Genomic DNA, 22,383 nt, shown 5'->3' with positions numbered 1-22,383 from the left:
CTCGACAAAGGAGGATTTATCGTTTAGTCCTTAAATTTGTTCGCGACCAAATGATACGTTGTTACCAAGGACGACAATATTTATCAAGCATAGGTCGTTGTGTGCCATATAGGATGGTTGTCCTCTTAACCAAAGAGTGTGTAGACACTGGTATGGCATACAGGTGAGATGTAAGGATACATCTGCATTGAACGTGACCGACTCCAGAGCTATTTCTATTGTCAAGATTTACTCTGATGGAATATGGGTATAAATGTCCTTCCGACTTGAGACCACCACGGTGACTTGCAAGCAACTCACTGCACTTAGGCACTAGACTACCTAAATTTTTAATTCAGTGACGGAAGGCTACTGGGTGTAGTCAAGTACTTGACTTATCGGTGCATGTGTCAAGATGGGATTGATCACTCCAATTTAGCAGCAATGTACAGTCGTATTTCAATTTAGCAAAACCTTGGCTAAGGTAGTCCTAGTGAGGAGTCACAGGACTGTTTGAGTTGAGCACGATTCGGATGATCTGATCAGGGTTGACAGTTTAACCTTGAGTCATCCTAAACACAGGGGTCAAAAGGATGAATTATATAGTAACCATATTTACATAGGTTCTGAGTGTTGCGATTGCGACTATTCGATCTATTCAGACATCGGGTACCATTGCTAGATGGTCACTTCGATTAGTACAGGAATTGGTTCCTGTGCTACTGACTTAGATTCGAACCTGTGGGGTTACACACATTAGAGGTTCCTATCTAATCTGATAGCTGATGAAGAGTCCTTCATGTCTGAGATTCTGTGATCAAGAATCAGGATTCTCTGATCATGAATTCCACACATTTTGGGTACCGGGGTCAAGAGTCCCACTGGTTTAGGACTCTTCGATCAGGGTTACATATTGATGAATTCTGATGCCTGATTACCCATCGGATTTGGATTCAATATTTATGAAAAGTTTAATTAATGATTTGATCACTAATTAACTCAATTTGATTGAGTAATTATTTTTGGATCAAGTCCAATTGAATTGGATTCAGTTGGGTTTGACCCGATTAGGTTAAGAGTTGACCTAATCGTCGAGATGGTTTGGTCCCTGATATGATCAAGGGTTGGGCTTAATCAATTTCTGATTTGATTAGGATTTTATTGAGCCTAATTAAATCTAATTAAGTTAGATTTAAATTAGTCTAATTGGGCCTAACTTATTTGGTTCAATTAGGTTGGTTTAAATAATGAAACCATCTTGACCCATTCTCCCTGCGCCACCTCACTTCCACTGTGCCCATTTGAATTCACGAGAAGGAAGTTCTCATAAATTTTTTCTCACACAAAGCCCTCCTCATGTCCTATTTTAATGTGCCAAATGAGTGGATAAGGATGATTGGTTGGCCATTCAAATTCAAAACAAAGTTTGAATTTGAATGAGCAACCAATCTTAGCACCTTGACCTTATCCTCTTTTAATGCCCCATTTATTACACGAAAAAATGTTTCTCATGAAATCACTCATGCACAAATTAAGCCATGCCCTCCTCTTCTCATGCCCTTAGTGGATAGGGATAAATTGATTTCCATTTGAATTCAAAATTTGATTTGAATTCAAATGTGCAATTACTCATCTTTATCCTCTCACGTGGATAAGATGTTTGTTATTGTTTTAAAAGGAGGAGAAGAGTGGGGCATGTGCAAGAAAATTTTTGAGAGAAAAATCTGGGCGTGAGGAATCCTTGTGTGCAAGGTGAAGGTCTATATCCTTTCGAGAGAAAAAGAAAGAAAAGAAAGAAAAAGTGTGCGCAAGATTTCAGTGAGTTCTTCAGGGTTTCAGCCTGGAGTTCAGGAAGTGAGAAGGTGAGCTACGAGTGTCGTGAGCTCATGAAATTTTAGAGAGATCTTCAACATCCTCTCAAGCATATCTATTGATGATCCGAAGCATCCAAAAAATCGACAGACATCGATCGAAGGAATTCGATCAGCATCGACCGTCGAAAGGGCTCTACAACGAGCTAGCACTCGTGAGGAGTTGATCAGATCGGGAGCTTCATGTGGATGATCCACAGAGGTCAGACATGCTATGTGACTACATCACGATGATCAGACTCTTTCGATGGTGATCAGATTGCGGCGATCTACTATCCGCACAAAGGTATTGTGTTCTGAACACATTACAGTAAAGTGTTTACTGTTCAAATTCGAATTTCAAATTTAAAAGCATGTATGCTATATATCATATTTAGATCCTAATGTAGGATAAATTTTTATTAATTAATTATATTAATTAATAATTTTTACTGTAAAATAGTGATTTTAAAAAGTTTTAAAATTACCATTTTACCCCTGCACTGAATTTCTCCACAAATGGTATCAGAGCAAGGTTCTAAGATATGATATATATATTTACATGTGTAGATTAAGTTGTAATCTAAAAAGTTTAAATTTAAAATTTGAAATTTAAAATTTAAAATTTGAATTTTGAAAGTTATTCGAAATTCAAAATTCAAAATTTGAAATTCAAAATTTGAAATTTGAAATTTGAAATTCAAAATTCAAAATTCAAAAATTTGAAATTCAAAATTTGAAATTTGAAATTTGAAATTTGGTAAAAATTTCAAATTTGAAATTCAAAATTTAAAATTCAAAATTTGAAATTCAAAATTTGAGATTCAAAATTTTAAAATTTGAAATTTGAAATTTGTTTGAAATTTTAAATTCAAAATTTAAAATTTAAAATTTGAAATTTAAATTTTAAAATTGGTATATTTAGATATACTTGATCCAAGTAGCAAGTAATCGAATTGGGTTGGTTACCATGGCTGTCCGATCATAGGAGAAAAGTAGGATTTAAAGGCCCTTTCCTCCCATTCGATGGGGTCTCCTATGGCGGTTGGGGTGCCGCTATAATTATATCCCATACAGATGAAGCAGCGAAAAGAATTAATTGTATAGGTTCAATTGTGAAATTTATCATGAATGTGTTAGATTAGATCTAAAGGAATATCATGATTTATTTTGATTGAGTTATTTTCTGTTATGTAATTAGCAATAGGATTGCTATTTATGAAATGTGCTGATCTATTTGTGAAATGAGTCAACATATTTGGTGAACAGAAAATAAAACCTTTCAAATTTGAAAATTATTTTCGAAATGCCAAACCCTGACCCATCAGCCCAAATACTTAATTAAAAGAATTAAGTATTGTTTAGTAGGTCTAGAATTATGAATTAAGACCTAAGACAATTGCATAAACTTATGGGTCAATGGGTTAGATGGATTAGGTCCATAATTGGGTTAGACCTAAGGTTAGCTTAAAGAAATGGACTAAATTAGAGTAATTGATCAAATCTAATCAAAAATTGAATTAGATTAGGTCAAGGATACTCTAGACTCAACTCCAATAGTTGTAGTTGAATGGGTCCATGTCTTTAACTAGACCAAGATGGACTTAATTCATGGCTACGCGGTGGAACCCTATTTACTAAATTGATCAAATTAAAACAATGAACCGGTTGGTGTCTAAGGTAAGTTTGGCAGTTTGACCAGTAGTTTTTAAGCGGGAGCTACTCGTAGTGATTCGATCTCTGACGAGTTAATGGCTTATCCCCACCACTGATCTCACTTACCTGGCCAACCTGGTGAATTAGGTTTTGATTAGATCACTTGATGATTAGGGCTCACCCATGTCATTAGATAAATCAGTGTGACTGATTTAGGTGCTCCTAATACCGACTTTAATTAAATCCTTTTTAATCTGACTTGGTGAAGTCAGTGGGAGGATTGAAATTGGCTGGATATGATATTTTCTTCTCATCTATCTTTTAATAAAATTTTCAAAATTATTAGATCCCTAAAATGATTAAGTTATAGTGATAACTAAGTCATAGCCTCCCATTAAGTGAGTGATAATCAGTCCATTAGTTTAATAATCATTGGAGGTCCAAAGGCCCGGTGCTTATTGACTAATGGAATTATCATTCATAATATGATAATTTGGTTTGAGTCTTTCTGATGGTGGTCAGGTTGGCCGGCCAAAGTCGGGTCTGATCATTTATTGGTCCGATTCACCAAATCAAGTCATGTTAATGGTTGGACCTAACTAGATCTTTTCAGTGGAGGCCAAAGCTTACTGATTAGGTTCTGGGGAAAAATCAATTACTAGAAGTTATTTAGAGAAACAACTGGTTATGAACCTACCCATAGATGCACATGGGTTGACCAACCAAAGTTGGGCTCGTGTGTAGTCTGTGTGGATTCTAGGACCCACTAAGGAATTAAAGTAATTCTTCGAATTGGAGGTTGAGGCTACCAGTTCGTAAAAATACTAGGAGAAACTTTAGACTAAAGTCCAAGTCTTTAGTATTAATAATTTATGTACTAATATAGGTCTGATTTTCCTTTATGCAGCTATAGCCACTACCCTTTCGCTCCGGTCATTATTAGATAATGACAAGCTCATAGGATCTAATTTCGATAGCTGGTATCGAAAATTAAAAATCATCCTTGAGCATGAGTGGATCCTTTATGTAGTAACGGATCCGACATCTGAGGAGCTAGCCCCGAACGCTAGAGGGGTGGTCCGAGACACTTACCAGAAGTGGCTCAACGATCGCACCATCGTTCGGTGCGTTATGCTAGCGATAATGAATAATGAGTTCAGCCGCAGATTCGAGAATGCCCAACCATAGGAGATGCTTCAAATGTTGAACGACTCCTTTGGCACGCCTGACGATGTTGAAAGGCACAAAACTAGTTGTGCCATTTTTAATGCTCGGATGAGGGATGGAGCCTCAGTCACTGATCATGTACTGTACATGATCGAAATGATTGAGCGCCTAAGTAAACTGGACTTTTCCTTGCACAAGCAGCTCGGTAAGGATGCGATTTTTAATTCTCTGCCCAAGTCCTACCTTCCTTTCCTTACTCATTTTCGAATGACAAAGCCTGCAGTGAACTACCACGACTTGTTGGGATTGCTGCAGAACTTTGAGAAGGACCACCAGCTCCATAAGGAGTTGGTAAATATTGTGGAAGGGTCTTCTTCTGGTCGTCGACCCTTTATGAAAGGAAAGAAGAACAAGAAAAAGAAGAATAAGAAGGTGCAGCCGCATGCTGGGATGTCTGCACAGGGTCAGACCAAGAAGCGCAAGCCCGACCAGAGCCAGACAGAGTACTTCTTTTGCAAGAAGCAGGGGCACTGGAAGAGAAACTATCCTCTATACATTGCCTCACTAGATCCGAACAGGCCGAAGAAGAAGCAAGGTACTTATATGATAACACCTTGTAACTTTTTCATTTGTAATACTACTGCCTGGGTATTGGATACCGAAAGCCCTTATCATATTTGTAATTTGATGCAGGGTCTGCAGGTCAGTAGGAGATTTGATGAAGGTGAGAGATTCCTGAACGTTGGAGATGGAAGCAAAGTTTCAGTTCTAGCATTAGGAATCATGAACCTTGTAATCAATTCTCGAAATATAATTCTGAGTGAATGTCACTATTGTCCAAGCTTTTTATTAAATATTATTTCTGTAGGCCTTTTGGCCATAAACGGTTATCAATTTTTAATAAAAAAAAATATTTACAATATCATTTTGAATAGTATTATAATGTTTGTTGGATAACTTAATAATAGAATTTACTTTCTATCACAACCTGTTAATATGGTTCAAACCTCTGGTAAATACCCTAGAATAGATAATGTGTCAGAAATCTACCTTTGGCACTGTAGGCTAGGTCATATCAATAAGAACAGGATAAACAGGTTGGCTCAAGAAAGAATTCTTGAAGTAGGTGATTGTGAATCACTTCCAACCTGTGAGTCCTATCTTCTTGGTAAAATGACCAAGTCACCTTTTACTGGAAAAGGTGAGCGAGCCAGTGAACTCTTGGCTCTGGTACATTCTGATGTATGTGGACCCATGAGCTCAAGTGCAAGAGGTGGATATTTCTACTTCATAACCTTCATAGACGACCTATCGAGGTATGGGTATGTCTATTTAATGAAGCATAAGTCGAAGTCATTTGAAATGTTCAAACTATTCCAAAATGAGGTAGAAAAATAAATTGAAAAGTGTATTAAAACTCTTCGATCTGATCGAGGAGGTGAATACCTTTCCAATAATTTTTTGACATATCTTGGGGAGAATGGGATTCTCTCTCAGTGGACACCTCCTGGAACACCACAGCATAATGGTGTGTTTGAAAGGAGGAATCGAACCTTATTGGACATGGTTCGATCCATGATGGGGTTTGCTGGTCTGCCGATCTCCCTTGGGGATATACGCTCGAATCGGCTTGTTACCTTCTAAATAGGGTTTCGAGTAAGTTTGTAACCAAAACGCCATATGAGATATGGATAGGACGTAAGCCAGTACTCTCGCACCTTAGGGTTTGGGGGCATCCGACTTATGTTAAATATTTAATTACGGACAAGCTTGGACCTAGGTCTGATAAGTATAATTTTATAGGGTATCCAAAAGAGACCAAAGGGTATTACTTCTACCTAGCTGATGAGCAAAAAGTGTTTGTCAGCCTTAAGGCAATCTTTTTGGAAAGGAAGTTCCTTGGTGAAGGGACTGTTGCCTCTAAGGTCGAACTTGATGAAGTTCGACAGGTGAAAAAATCGACACAAGTTGCTGAACCTGAATCGGATTTGATTAGATTAGATTCGGAGCCCATTGTTCAAGCACCCTTAAGGCGATCTGGTAGAGTACCACGTCAAACGGACAGATACTATGGTTTCTTGGTCTGGGACGATGATCCTATCGAACTTGATGAAAACGATGAGATTTCGATCACCTATATGGATGCAATGCAGAGATCCGACTCTAAGAAATGGCTAGAGGTCATGAAATCTGAAATGGAGTCCATGAAGGTCAACAATGTGTGGACATTGGTTGACCTACCCGAAGGAGTAAAATCTATAGGGTGTAAGTGGGTCTTCAAGAGGAAGAGGGGCGCAGACGGAAAGGTGGAAATCTATAAAGCCCGTCTGGTTGCCAAGGGATATCATCAACGTTATGGTATAGACTATGACGAGACGTTTTCTCCTGTGGCAATGCTCAAATCCATTCGGATTATGCTTGCGATAGCTGCCCATCTGGACTATGAAATCTGGCAGATGGATGTGAAAATAGCTTTCCTAAATGGAGAGCTGGACGAAGAGGTGTATATGATACAGCCTGAAGGATTCACATCCATAGATGAGTCTAAGGTGTGCAGGCTACAGAGGTCCATTTATGGACTTAAGCAGGCATCCCGGAGTTGGAACATACGTTTTGATAGGACGATCAAGACGTATGGCTTCGTTAAGAACGGAGAAGAGCCCTGCATTTATAAGTGGGCTAATGGTCCAGTAGTAGTATTTCTTGTATTGTATGTGGATAACATTCTCTTAATCGAGAATGATGTTCCTGCATTACAGAGAATAAAGATTTGGCTGTTGTCACAATTCTCCATGAAGGATCTAGGAGAAGCTTCCTACATCCTAGGGATGAGGATCTATAGGGATAGATCTAAAAGGCTGCTTGGCTTATCCCAGTCCATGTACATTGATACTATGCTGAAAAGGTTCAGCATGGAGAATTCCAAGAAAGGCTATCTATCGATAGGCCATGGAATTTCTCTCTCGAAGAGGGATTGTCCGACAACACCTCAAGAGAGAGAACGTATGGGTAGAATTTCATATGCTTCGGTAGTGGGATCTATTATGTACACCATGATATGTACACGACCAGATGTGGCATACTCACTAGGGGTAGTGAGTAGATACCAATCTGATCCAGGAGAGAATCACTGAAAGGTTGTTAAAACCATCCTGAAGTATTTAAGAAATACTAAAGACCAGTGGCTTGTTTATGGTGAATCAGATTTGAGACTTATAGGGTTTACAGACTCTAGTTTTCAGTCTGATCATGATGACAGCAAAAGTATGTCGGGATTTATTTTTACCCTTTATGGTGGGGCTATCTGCTGGAAGAGTTCCAAGCAGCACACAGTGGCTGATTTAGTTTGCGAGGCGGAGTATGTCGCTACATCAGATGCTGCCAAACAAGTGGTGTGGCTAAGGAAGTTTATCACCGAGCTCGGAGTAGCACCCTCTCTTGTTGGTCCAATTCTGCTCTATTGTGACAGCTCTGGAGCCATTGCTCAGGCGAAGGAACCGAAGGCACACCAGCGGACGAAGCATATTCTGCACCGCTACCATCTCATCCAAAAAATTGTGGATCGAGGTGACGTCGACCTTCAGAAGATCGACGGGAAGGAGAACCTGGCCGACCCATTCACTAAAGCCATTGCGGTGAAGGAGTTCGACAACTACAAGTCGAAGATGGGTATTAGATACTGCACCGATTGGCTTTAGGCCAAGTGAAAGATTGTTGGAAATAGTGTTCCAAAGTCAATCATCAGTCTGTTGACGGTTGTGCTCATTTTTTATATATGTACATGAATTATGAATTAATAAAAATTATTTTGATATTTTTCATCACAAAATATTTCATCTTCTAATGAACTCCAATGTTGTGGTGAAGTCCTTAGGACTATTTAGACTCGACAAAGGAGGATTTGTCATTTAGTCCTTAAATCTGTTCGCGACCAAATGATACGTTGTTACCAAGGATGACAACATTTATCAAGCATAGGTCGTTGTATGCCATATAAGATGGTTGTCCTCTTAACCAAAGAGTGTGTAGACACTGGTATGGCATATAAGAGAGATGTAAGGGTACATCTGCACTGAACGTGATCGACTCCGGAGCTATTTCTACTATCAAGATTTGCTTCGATGGAATATGGGTATAAATATCCTTCCGACCTGAGACCGCCACGGTGACTTGCAAGCAACTCACTGCACTTAGGCACTGGACTACCTGAATTTCTAATTCAGTGACGGAAGGCTGCTGGGTGTAGTCAAGTACTTGACTTGTCGGTGCGTGTGTCAAGATAGGATTGACCACTCCAATTTAGGAGCTGTGTATAGTCATGTTTCAATTTAGCAAAACCTTGGCCAAGGTAGTCCTAGTGAGGAGTCACAGGACTGTTTGAGTTGAGCACGATTTGAATGATCTGATCAGGGTTGACAGTTTAACCCTGAGTCATCTTAAACACAGGGGTCAAAAGGATGAATTATACAGTAACCATATTCACGTAGGTTCTGAGTGTTGCGATTGTGACTATTCGATCTATCCAAATATCGGGTACCATTGCTAGATGGTCACTACGATTACTACAGGAATTGGTTCCTGTGCTACCAACTTAGGTTCGAACCTGTGGGGTCACACACATTAGAGGTTTCTATCTGATCTGATAGCTGGTGAAGAGTCCTTCATGTCTGAGATTCTGTGATCAAGAATCAGGATTCTCTGATCACAAATTCCACACATTTTGGGTACCAGGATCAAGAGTCCCACTAGTTTAGGACTCTTCGATCAGGGTTACATATTGATGAATTCTGATGCCCGATTACCCATCGGATTTGGACTCAATATTTATGAGAGATTTTAATTAGTAATTTGATCACTAATTAACTCAATTTGATTGAGTAATTATTTTTGGATCAAGTCCAATTGAATTGGATTCAGTTGGGTTTGACCCGATTAGGTTAAGAGTTGACCTAATCGTCGAGATGGTTTGGTCCCTGATATGATCAAAAGTTGGGCTTAATCAATTCCTGATTTGATTAGAATTTTATTGAGCCTAATTAAGCCTAATTAAGTTGAGTTTAAATTAGTCTAATTGGGCCTAACTTATTTGGTTCAATTAGGTTGGTTTAAATAATGAAACCACCTTGACCCATTCTCCCTATGCCATCTCACTTCCACTGCACCCATTTGAATTCATGAGAAGGAAGTTCTCATGAATTTTTCCCCACACAAAGCCTTCCTCATACCCTACTTTAATACATCAAATGAGTAGATAATGATGATTGGTTGGCCATTCAAATTCAAAACAAAGTTTGAATTTGAATGAGCAACCAATCTTAGCGCCTTGACCTTATCCTCTTTTAACGCCCCATTTATTACACGAGAAAATGTTTCTCATAAAATCACTCATGCACAAATTAAGCCACACCCTCCTCTTCTCATGCCCTTAGTGGATAGGGATAAATTGCTTTCCATTTGAATTCAAAATTTGATTTGAATTCAAATGTGCAATTACTCATCTTTATCCTCTCACGTGGATAAGATGTTTGTTGTTATTTTAAAAGGAGGAGAAGAGTGGGCCGTGTACAAGAAAATTTTTGAGAGAAAAATTTGGGCATGAGGAATCTTTGTGTGCAAGGTGAAGGTCTATATCCTTCTGAGAGAAAAAAAAAGAAAAGAAAGAAAAAGTATGCGCAGGGTTTCAGTGAGTTCTTCAGGGTTTCAGCCTGGAGTTCGGAAAGTGAGAAGGTGAGCTACGAGTATCGTGAGCCCACCAAATTTTAGAGAGATCTTCAACATCCTCTCAAGTACATCTGCTGATGATCTGGAGTATCCAAAGAATCGATAGACATCGATCGAAGGAGTTCGATCAGCATCGACCATCGAAAGGGCTCTACAACGAGCTAGCACTCGTGAAGAGTCGATCAGACCGGAAGCTTCATGTGGATGATCCATAGAAGTCAGACACACTGTGTGGCTACATCGCAATGATCAGACTCTTCCGACGGTGATCAGATTACGACGATCTACTACCCGCACAAAGGTATTGTGTTCTGAACACATTACAGTAAAGTGTTTACTGTTCCAATTTAAATTTCAAATTTAAATGCATGCATGCTATATATCATATTTAGATCCTAGTGTAGGATAAATTTTTATTAATTAATTAGATTAATTAATAATTTTCACTGTAAAATAATGATTTTGAAAAAATTTTAAAATTACCATTTTACCCCTGCACTGAATTTCTCTGTAGAATTTGGGTCTGAGCCTGAGTCTGTTGGGATCTCCAAAAAAAATTAGGATGGTTCCTCCAGCCTGAATTGTATGTGTTAGAAAATGGATCATTGACAGGTTTGGAGTAACCTTGGGCAGCTTGAACTTGTTCTTGAATGAAAGGTGAAAACTGTGCAGCCATTGGACATTCGCTCACATGATGGGCTGGGCTAGCACAGATAGAACAAATCTTCTAATAATTAGGTGATGGTGTGTATTGTGCAGGAGATTGTTGACCTAATGCGAGGAACTGATCAAATTTTGGGCAAAAAGGTCAACTTTATCTAATCTTTGGGCTATTTGGTTCAGATCGGCCTTAGGACTAGAGTCTGTTTGCTTGATCTCAAAAATTTTTGCCCACTTTTGGTGAGGGATTGATCTTTCATAGGAGGATAATGAAGCATGATTGATTGAATTTTCACTCAAAGTTTCAAATAAAGTGTAGGCTTCATCATCACTTTTACTTATGAATGCACCCCCACAAGATGATCTACCATCTGTCTGTATTAGTCACCTAAATCCTCATAAAAAGCTTGAACAATTTGCCACTCAGATAGACCATGGTGTGGGCATTTTCTAAGAAGTTCCTTAAGTCTCTCCCATGATTCATGAATTTGTTCTCCTGAAAGCTGAGCAAATCCAATGATGGCGCACCTCATGGTGTTGGCTCGACCTATGGGATAGAATTTTTTAAGAAACTCGTGCTGCATTTCAGCCCAAGTTTGGATTGGTCTCCCTATTGTGCCAAGCCAGTACTTGGCTTTGTCTTTAAGTGAGAAGGGGAATAAGGTCAATCTAAGTGCATCATCAAAAAAATTTTGAATTTTCACTGTGGAACAAATTTCTAAGAACTCATCTAGATACTTGTAAGGATCTTCATTAGTATTCCCATAGAAAGATGGAAGCATCTGGATTGTGGTCGACTTGATCTCATAGTGGCTTGCAGGGATATCAGGTAAGTGGATACAAGTCGATGGGTTATAGATGGAAGGAATAAAATATTCCTTCATCTGCCTAGGTGATTTTCTAGGATCTCCAGCCATCTAATTTTCAGATTTAAAATGAATCAACCATTTAATCTCAGGATTGTGTTCAACTAGGTCAGGATAGAGAGACCTTCTATCTTGCATATACCAGTGCAAACCCTAATGTATGATTCAAGTTTTGTTTTCATTTCATTTTTTTTTTTTAAGAGAAAAAGGAGAGAGAAGAAAGAAAGAGCCCTAGACCTAGATACGTAAGGTGGGAAGAATTAGTTATGGTTTAGTGTTAATTACAATCAAGTTAGCAAATAATTAAACCTAGTCACCTACGAATTTCTTAGACCTAACAGTTTGATGTAGAGTAGCTTAGTCTAGATACAAATTGAGTTTGTTCTCATTTCCTTCAACTAGCCAGGTAAGAGGTGGGATCGTGGGGGTCCCCCCGTTGCTTTCCTTAGACACTAATTGAATTAGCCAGGTAAGCTAACGGAATCAATTAAATACCCACGAGTCCACTTAGGCAGAGCCTTTGTAACCTCTAGTCTTAGACACCAATTTCAGAGGTGAGTCCAAACTTACTTTGTACTTGACTTTATCACAATACTCAAACTGAACTCAATTGATCCTAAGGGCCAATGTCTACTTGATTTTAGTTAGGTTTGGGTTAATGCGGAATGCTGGTTGGTTATTTTTGGACTAAGAAAGGGTGATGAAATTTCCATCTTATCTTATTATTGATGCTACCCTTAAATTGATTTGAGAAAAATATGCACAACCAATTTCAAACAAGGAATTCTATGCAACTAAATTAGATGCATGAAATTAATTAAACTTGAAAGCTTACCTTGTCTCTAGCGATCACCAAAAAAAAAATCTAAGATGATGAATGCTTCTAACAATAAAGTTTCTACTCTTGTCATGCAATTTTTATTAAGTTTATGTGGATGAATTTTAGGTTAATTAAAAAAAATAGTAATTAATACTAAAAAAAATAGTTAAGGCTAGGGTTAGGATTGATCTCACCAACTTGGAAGCTTTCTATCTCTCTTTTATTTTTGAATTTTTGATTTTTTTCTGCAAAAAGATAAAAAAAGTTAGTAAGCAATAGTCACAAGAAAACCAAAGAAATCAAACATTAAAATTGGTGCCTTCCCCAGCAACGGCGCCAAAAATTGATACGATCGCGATGCTATCGTTAGGACACCGTGATTATCAATCAAATTCCAACTTCAATAAAAATTAAAAACATATAGAAAGTAGTGAGTCAGGTCGAATCTACAGAGAAGGCAGGATTTTGACTTGAAATCTTTGATTTCACAAAAAAAAATAAAATTTTGGAGAAAGTAATTTAAGTCAAAAAATAAAAATTAAAAGTGCGAAAAATAAATCGGATACTAAGATCTACTAACTAGATCATAGCATCTACTTGCAATAAAAATAAATAATAAAAATTTAAAAAATATAAAATAAATCAGATACTAAGATCTATTAACTAGATCCTAGCATCTACTTGCAAAAAATAAAAGACAAGAATTTAAAGTGCAAGAAAATAAATTTTGTATTAATTGAAATTGAAATTCAAGTACAAAAAATTTAAAAAGAATAATAAAATAAAATAAAACTATAACAAAGATCTAAAATTGATCAGTCAAGCCTCATCAGAAAGATGGTTGATGACCTCTTCATCTTCCGTCATACTCCATAGAGCGAACTGGCTTCTTTCCTTCTTTTTTTTGGATCCCTAAAGCTATTTAATTTTTTTTTTATTTTTTTCTATATTTTTTACTCAATTTTTTTACTCTCCAAGCTTATTCCTGGACCTCCTATTTATAGATAAATTTTTCATAATTTTTTGATAGAAAAAAGAGTCTTAAAATCTTTAAAAATTATATTAATCCCCTTAGGAATATTCTCGACCATCGGATGGAGCTTGAACCACCCAGATCTGCCCAAAATTCATAGTTTTAATTCTTATCAAAGTTGGATCGAACCACAGCCATCCGATCTCACCGGGCATTGGTTCTGGACTGTCGGATCATGCTGATAATCTCTTATTCTCAGTCGGGAGCATCCTCAGTCGTCGGATCTTATGATGGATTCATTTTTGGCTGTTCGATCATGCAAAAACCCCTCTTTATAAACCGACAATGGATGCTGACCATCGGATCTGGGTCAGAATAAATTTTAGCCATTGGATCATGCAAAATAGCTTTCGCTACCCATAGACTGCGCTTGTGGATCGCGTAGCATTTTCGATGGACCGCGCCCTGGCTCTGTGGACCGAGCGGCCAGTCCACCATACATCAAAGGCTATTTTCTTTATTTTTTAGTATATTTTGGCTCGATTTTTGCTCTGATTTTCATCTAAAAAATTAAAAAAAATATGCATTAAATTTTTCAAAAATTTTTCTTCATTTTGGTACTTAAATTACTCAATTAAATTAACATCTATTTTTTTATAAATATATCTAATTTTATATTTTTTTAAAAATTACTTATTTTTTAAGAAGATTCAATAAATTCATGAAATTAGGATTTTTAAGAAGATGTTAGCACCATAAATTACCAAAACTATCTTCAATAAATATAAAAATATACCACTTATCAGTCATCTTCCTTGTACTGTATGTGGATGACATACTGTTACTTGAAAATTATGTCCAAACTTTGCAGAGTGTGAAGTTGTGGTTATCATCACAGTTCTCCATGAAGGACTTGGGAGAAGCATCCTACATCTTAGGGATAAAGATCTATAGGGATAGATCTAGAAAGTTGCTTGGATTATCCCAATTCACATACATCGATACCATGTTAAAGTGGTTCAACATAAAAAATTTCAAGAGAGGCTATCTTCTGATAGATCATAGAATTACTCTCTTCAAGAAGGATTGTCCAACACCTATTGAGAAGAGAGAACATATGAGTAGAATACTATATGCTTTGACAATGGGATCTATTATGTATGCCATGATGTGTACGAGGTTGGATGTGGCCTATTCACTAGGGATAGTGAGTAGGTATCAGTCTGATCCGGATGAGAACCATTAGAAGATTGTGAAGGCAATCCTTAAGTATTTGAAAAATACTAAAGACTAATGACTTATCTATGGAGACACTAATCTGAAACTTATGAGATATATTGATTTCAGTTTTCAATCAGATTGTGATGAAAATAGAAGCATGTTGGGCTACGTATTTACCTTGAATGGAGGAGGTATTTATTAGAAGAGTTTCAAGTAATATACTATGGTCGATTCTGTATACGAAGCAGAATACAATGCTGCATCAAATACTGCAAAGGAGGTAGTGTGGTTGCAAAAATTCATCATCGAGCTGGGAGTTACACCTTCTATTGATGGCCCTATCCTACTGTATTGTGACAGCTCTGGTACCATAGCTTAGGTGAAAGAATCAAAGTCACACCAACGCACCAATCATATTCTGTGTTGCTATCATCTAGTACGAGAGATCGAAAATCAAGGTGACGTCGAGCTTCAAAAGATCGACAGAAAGAAGAACCTAGCCGATCCCTTTACTAAAGCTCTCAGAATTAAAGAGTTCGATGATTTTAAATAGAAGATGGGTATAAGATACTGCCCCGATTGACTTTAGTCCAAGTGAGAGTTGTTAGAAATTATGTCCTAAAATCAATCGTGTGACGATTGAGTTTCTCTTTGTATATGAATTATTCATTGATAAATAAAAATTATTTTTGATATTATTCATCATAAAGTTACATCTTCTTTGTAGAACTCTTGTGTTATAATGAAGTCCTCCGAACTTTGTTAGTGAATGATAAAGAGAGGATTTATCGTATAGTTCTTAAATATATTCGTGATCAAATAATATGTCATTACAAGATGATGACATTTATCGAGTGGAGGTCATTATGTGCCATATAGGTTGGTTGTCCTCTTAACCAAAGAGTGTTGTGACACTGGTATATCATATAGATGAGATATAGGAGTATATCATCACTGAACAAGTGACTCACCTGCTGAGTATTCTACTTCAAGAGCTATTCGTAAAACATATGGGCATAAGTATCCCTCAGACCTGAGATCACCATAGTGACTTGCAGGCATCTCACTATGCTTTGGTGCCAGACTATTTGTATTTCTAATGCAGTGATGGAAGGCTACTAGGTACAGTCAAGTACTTACGAAATTTGTATGTAGATTAAGATGGGATTGACCCCTCTGAATTATAGGAGCTGATGCATCGCTGTATTTCAATTTAGTAAAGTCTTAACCAGGATAATCCATGAGATGGATTTGAAAGGTTGAAATACAATGTGGATAAAATACTCTGGATTGACAGTTAAACCTAGATCATCTAGAGTATTCAAAATCAAAGGGATAAATTATGGGGTAACCATATGCATAGGTTCTGGAATATTCCTTCACGATAATTCGATCTATTCGAACATCAGAAATCATTACTAGATGGTAGCTTCGATTAGTATAGGAATCGATTCTTATGCTACCGACTTAATATTTGAACCTATAAAGTCACACACACAAATCAGATAATGTAGAAAAGTATTGTGAAGCGAAATTCAGTGCAGGGGTAAAATGGTAATTTTAAAATTTTTCAAAATTATGATTTTACAATGAAAAAATATTAATTAATTTAATTAATTAATATAAATTTACCCTACACTAGGATCTAAATATGATATACAGCATGCATGCATTTAAATTTAAAATTCAAATTTGAACAATAAACACTTTACTGTAATGTGTTCAGAACACAATATCATTGTGCGGATAGTAGATCACCATAATCTGATCATCGTTGGAAGAGTCTGATCGTCGCGATGTAGCCACACAGTGTGTCTAGCCTCTGCGGATCATCCACATAAAGTTTTCGATCTGATCGACTCCTCACGAGTGCTAGCTCGTTGTAGAGCCCTTTCGACGGTCGATGTTGATCGAACTCCTTCGATCGATGTCTGTCGATTCTTCGAATGCTCTGGATTATCAACATACGTGTTTGAGAGGATGATGAAGATCTTTCTAAAATTTGGTGGGATCACGACACTCGTAGCTCACCTTCTCACTTCCTTAACCCCAGGCTGAAACCCTGGGGAACTCACTGAAACCCTATGCATCTTTTTTTTTTTTCTCGGAAGGATATGGACCTTTACCTCACACATAAGGATTTCTCACACCCAGATTTTCTCTCCAAAATTTTTTCAATTACCCACACCCAACTCTTCTCCTCCTTTTAAAACAATAACAAACGTCTTATCCACGTGAGAGGATAAAGATGAGTAATTGCATATTTGAATTCAAATCAAATTTTGAATTCAAATGGAAATCAATTTATCTCTATCCACTTAGGGCATGAGAAGAGGAGGGCATGGCTTAATTTGTGCGTGAGTAATTTTATGAGAAACATTTTCTCGTGTAATAAATGGGGCGTTAAAAGAGGATAAGGTCAAGGCGCTAAGATTGGTTGCTCATTCAAATTCAAAATTTATTTTGAATTTGAATGGCCAAGCAATCATCCTTATCCACTCATTTGATGCATTAAAGTAGGGCATGAGGAAGGCTTTGTGTGGGGAAAAATTCATGAGAACTTCCTTCTCGTGAATTCAAATGGGTGCAGTGGAAGTGAGGTGGCGTAAGGAGAATGGGTCAAGGTGGTTTCATTATTTAAACCAACCTAATTGAACCAAATAAGTTAGGCCTAATTAGACTAATTTAAATCTAACTTAATTAGACTTAATTAGGCTCAATAAAATTCTAATCAAATCAGGAATTGATTAAGCCCAACCCCTGATCATATCAGGGACCAAACTATCTCGATGATTAGGTCAACTCTTAACCTAATTGGGTCAAACCCAACTGAATCCAATTCAATTGGACTTGATCCAAAAATAATTACTCAATCAAATTGAGTTAATTAGTGATCAAATCACTAATTAAACCTCCCATAAATATTGAATCAAAATCCGATGGGTAATCGGGCATCAGAATTCATCGATATGTAATCCTAATCGAAGAGTCCTAAACCAGTGGGACTCTTGACCCCGGTATCCAAAATGTGTGAAATTCATATATCAGAGAATCCTGATTCTTGATCACAGAATCTCAGACATGAAGGACTCTTCACTAGCTATCAGATCAGATAGGAACCTCTAATGTGTGTGACCTCGCAGGTTCGAACCTAAGCCGGTAGCACAGGAACCAATTCCTGTACTAATCGAAGTGACCATCTAGCAATGGTACCCGATGTCCGGATAGGTCGAATAGTCATAATCGCAATACTCAGAACCTATGTGAATATGGTTACTGTATAATTCATCCTTTTGACCCTTGTGTTTAGGATGACTCAGGGTTAAACTGTCAATCCTGATCAGATCATCCGAATCGTGCTCAACTCAAACAGTCCTGTGACTCCTCACTAGGACTACCTTGGCCAAGGTTTTGCTAAATTAAAACATGACTGCACACAGCTCCTAAATGTAGGAACCAGATCTAGGGTTTCAGGGTTAGATCTTGAAATTTTTTTCAAGATCATACAGCGGAAGACTAAAATAAATCAAAATTTATTTTCTAAAACTAGAGAATCCCTAAATCTAAGATTCTATTACATGATTATTACATAGTATTAAATCAAAAATTAAAATATATAAGTATAGCATGAACTACATGTTGATCATATCAACATGTTTCTATACCACATCTAATGTATGTATTAAACAATAGATCAGATCTATTACCTTGCAAGTTAGATGCTCTAACCTCGCTGATCCGGGCTTAAGGATGATGTTGCAAGCCGCACATACGTCCGGCCTCTAGGAGTCATCCACACGAGCCCACGAATCTCGATCAGAAGTTCTGCTTCAGGAAATCAACACAGTATGCTAGTACTGCGCTGATCCTTCTTTGATGGTTGATCAGGTGCCTCCTTCTTCTTGATTTAGACTCTTTCAAAGATGGAAAGTAAAAGGAGGAGTTTCAGATCTGAGACGCTCTCAGGAAACTCAAGATGGAGGGAGGAAAGATATGAAAACAAAAAACCCTAGAAGAAGACCCTCTTCTTCTTCACATTTTTCTCTCTAGACATCCTAACTTGCATCTTTTATATCTCCACGACCCAAAGGTCTTTCTCCTTGATTTTTGGATGGCTCAAAGATCTATCAAATCTCTATCTTTACCTAAAATTTTATGAAGAAATTTATTTTATACAGAGAGATATGATAGAGTCCTTGTCTAGGTCAAATCAAGGCTTATCCAAACATGGCAAGTTAAGGGACGCCCAACTCTTGAGCACCTCCTTCATATTTTCGTGTATGGATCATCAGAAAAGGGTGCACAATATATACCCTAAAAACCATAAAAATTTTAAAAAAAATTTGGATAAATTCGGTGCAAAATTGAAAGAGTTTTGGATTTCTAAAACTCTATCTCATAGAATTCGAAATCCAAACTTATTCCTTTTAGATTTGATCCAAACCACCTTCCATGTAAGAAAGAAGAGAGGAGACCTTTTGTGAATGTGGGAGAGATCTGGGAGAGGGCTTTTGTTGCACAAAATAAGTGGAGATTGGCATTGAATAAGAGAGAGGGCCTGGAGAAGGCTTATGTGGCGCAAGGTAGAATCCTAGTCTTACTAGGATTCTGTCTTATGACTTGTTTTAATTTGGTTTCCCAAACCAAATCAAATCAAAATTAGATCAACCCAATTAAAATAGGTCTTAACTCAGTTAGAAACCTAATTTAATCAGATTAAATTAGATTTAAATCTGATTTAATTTTCTAATCAAATTAGAAATTAGATTGACCCAAGTCCTAGTTGAACTAGGACTAGTTTTTCCTTGCACTTGGCTTATCCAATAAACCAATTGGACTTGATCCAATCAAGCCCAAACTAAATCTAATTAAATCATATTTAATTAGACTTAATCTCAGCCCATTGGCTTAATCAAATTAAGCCAATCAGCAATCGAATTGCTAATAGATCCTCCTGCAACACTTGTACTGGGTTAAATGTCAATCGTATTGATCATTTAACCCTAGAATGATTCTTAATCGTTGATCAACCATCTGATCGGATCATGAACTCTAATGTGTATGACCTCATAGGTCCGAACCTAAGCCAGTAGCATAGGAATAAATTCCTATACCAATCAAAGTGACCATCTAGCAATGGTACCCGACGACTGGATAGGTCGAATGTGTAGAACAACATTCTTAGAACCCATGCAGATATAGTTTTCATATAATTCATCCCCTTGACCAAAATGATCATAGGACATCCTAGAGTTTAACTGTCAACTCTGATCAGGTTGTCCACATTGTATTTCAAAATATCAAATCCATCTGATGGATTACCCTGGCCAAGATTTTGCTAAATTGAAATACAGCAACTCATTCTTCTCCAACTCTTGGAGTGGTCAATCCCATCTCGATCACACTCTGACTTCGCAAGTACTTGACTGTGCCCAGAAGCCTTCCATCCCTGAATTAGAAATTCAGTTAGTCCAGTACCAAAGCACAGTGAGTTGCTTGCAAGTCACTGAGGCGATCTCAAGTCTAAGGGACACTTATACCTATATCCCATCAGAGACATTCTCGATAGCAGAATACTCTGGAGTTAGTCACGTTCAATGACGATGTTGTTGGGAATAGTGTCCCAAAGCCAATCGTCAGCCTGTTGACGGTTGTGCTCCTTTTGTATTAGTACATGAATTATAAATAAATAAAAGTTATTTTGGTATTTTTTCATCACAAATGTTTCATCTTCTAATGAACTCCTGTGTTGTGGTGAAGTCTTTAGGACTATTTAGACTCGACAAAGGAGGATTTGTCGCTTAGTCCTTAAACATGTTCGCGACCAAATGATACGTTATTATCAAGGACGACAACGTTTATCGAGCATAGGTCGTTGTGTGCCATATGGGTTGGTTGTCCTCATAACCAAAGAGTGTGGAGACACTCCTATGGCATACAGGTAAGATGTAATGGTATATCTGCACTGAACGTGACCAACTCTGAAGCTATTTCTGCTGTCAAGATTTGCTTCGATGGGATATGGGTATAAATGTCCCTCTGACCTGAGACCGCCACGATGACTTGCAAGTAACTCACTGCACTTAGGCACTGGACTACCTGAATTTCTAATTCAATGACGGAAGGCTGCTGGGTGTAGTCAAGTACTTGACTTGTCGGTGCGTGTGTCAAGATGGGATTGACCACTCTAGTTTAGGAGCTGTGTACAGTCGTGTTTCAATTTAGCAAAACCTTGGCCAGGGTAGTCCTAGTGAGGAGTCATAGGACTAATTGAGTTGAGCACGATTCGGATGATATCATCAGGGTTGACAGTTTAACCCTGAGTCATCCTAAACACAAGGGTCAAAAGGGATGAATTATGCAGTAACCATATTCACGTAGGTTCTGAATGTTGCGATTGTGATTATTCAACCTATCCGATCATCGGGTACCATTGCTAGATGGTCACTTCGATTAGTACAGGAATTGGTTCCTGTGCTACCGGCTTAGGTTCGAACCTGCGGGGTCACACACATTAGTGGTTCCTTTCTGATCAGATGGCTGATTATGAGTCTTATGTGTCTGAGACTCTATGATTGAGAATTAGGATTCTCTGATCATGAGTTTCACACATTTTGGGTACCGGGGTCAAAATTTTGAATTTTAAATTTTGAATTTAAAATTTGAACTCTTTGGTCAGGGTTTCATATCGATGGTCTCTGATGCCTGATTGCCCATCGAATTTGGACTCAATATTTATGAGAGGTTTAATTAGTGATTTGATCACTAATTAACTTAATTTGATTGAGTAATTATTTTTGGATCAAGTCTAATTGAATTGGATTCAGTTTGGATTGACCCGATTAGGTTAAATGTTGACCTAATCGCTAAGGTGGTTTAATCCCTGATTTGATCAGGGGTTAGGTTTAGTTAATTTTTGATTTGATTAGGATTTTATTGAGCCTAATTAAGCCTAATTAAGTTGGATTTAATTTATTCTAATTGTGCTTAACCTATTTAGATTAGGTTGGCTCAATTAGGTTCAAACCACCTTGACTTTTCTCCCTGCGCCACCTCACTTCTTCTGTGCATATTTAAATTCACGAGAAGTAACTTTTTGTAAATTTTCTCCATGTAGAAGCCATCCCACGCCCACCCTTGTGTGCTAAATATCTAGATAAAAATTAGTTGGTTGGCCATTCAAATTCAAAAGAAAGTTTGAATTTGAATGAGCAACCAACTAATCCATGCGCCATGGTCTTATCTTGTGCGCCCCATATTTTACACGAGAAAAAGTTTCTCGTGTCAACTCTCCATGCATAAATCAACTCATACCCCTTCTCTTCTCATGCACAAGTGGATAGGGATGAGTTGGTTTTGCATTTGAATTCAAATTTGATTTGAATTCAAATGTGCAACCACTTATCTTTATCCTCTCACGCGGATAAGACACGTTCGACATTGTTTTAAAAAGAGGAGAAAGATGGGACG

This window comes from Elaeis guineensis, chromosome 1, assembly GCF_000442705.2.
Source record: "Elaeis guineensis isolate ETL-2024a chromosome 1, EG11, whole genome shotgun sequence".
Classification (NCBI taxonomy): Eukaryota; Viridiplantae; Streptophyta; class Magnoliopsida; order Arecales; family Arecaceae; genus Elaeis; species Elaeis guineensis.
Note: the sequence above shows the minus strand (reverse complement) of the source record.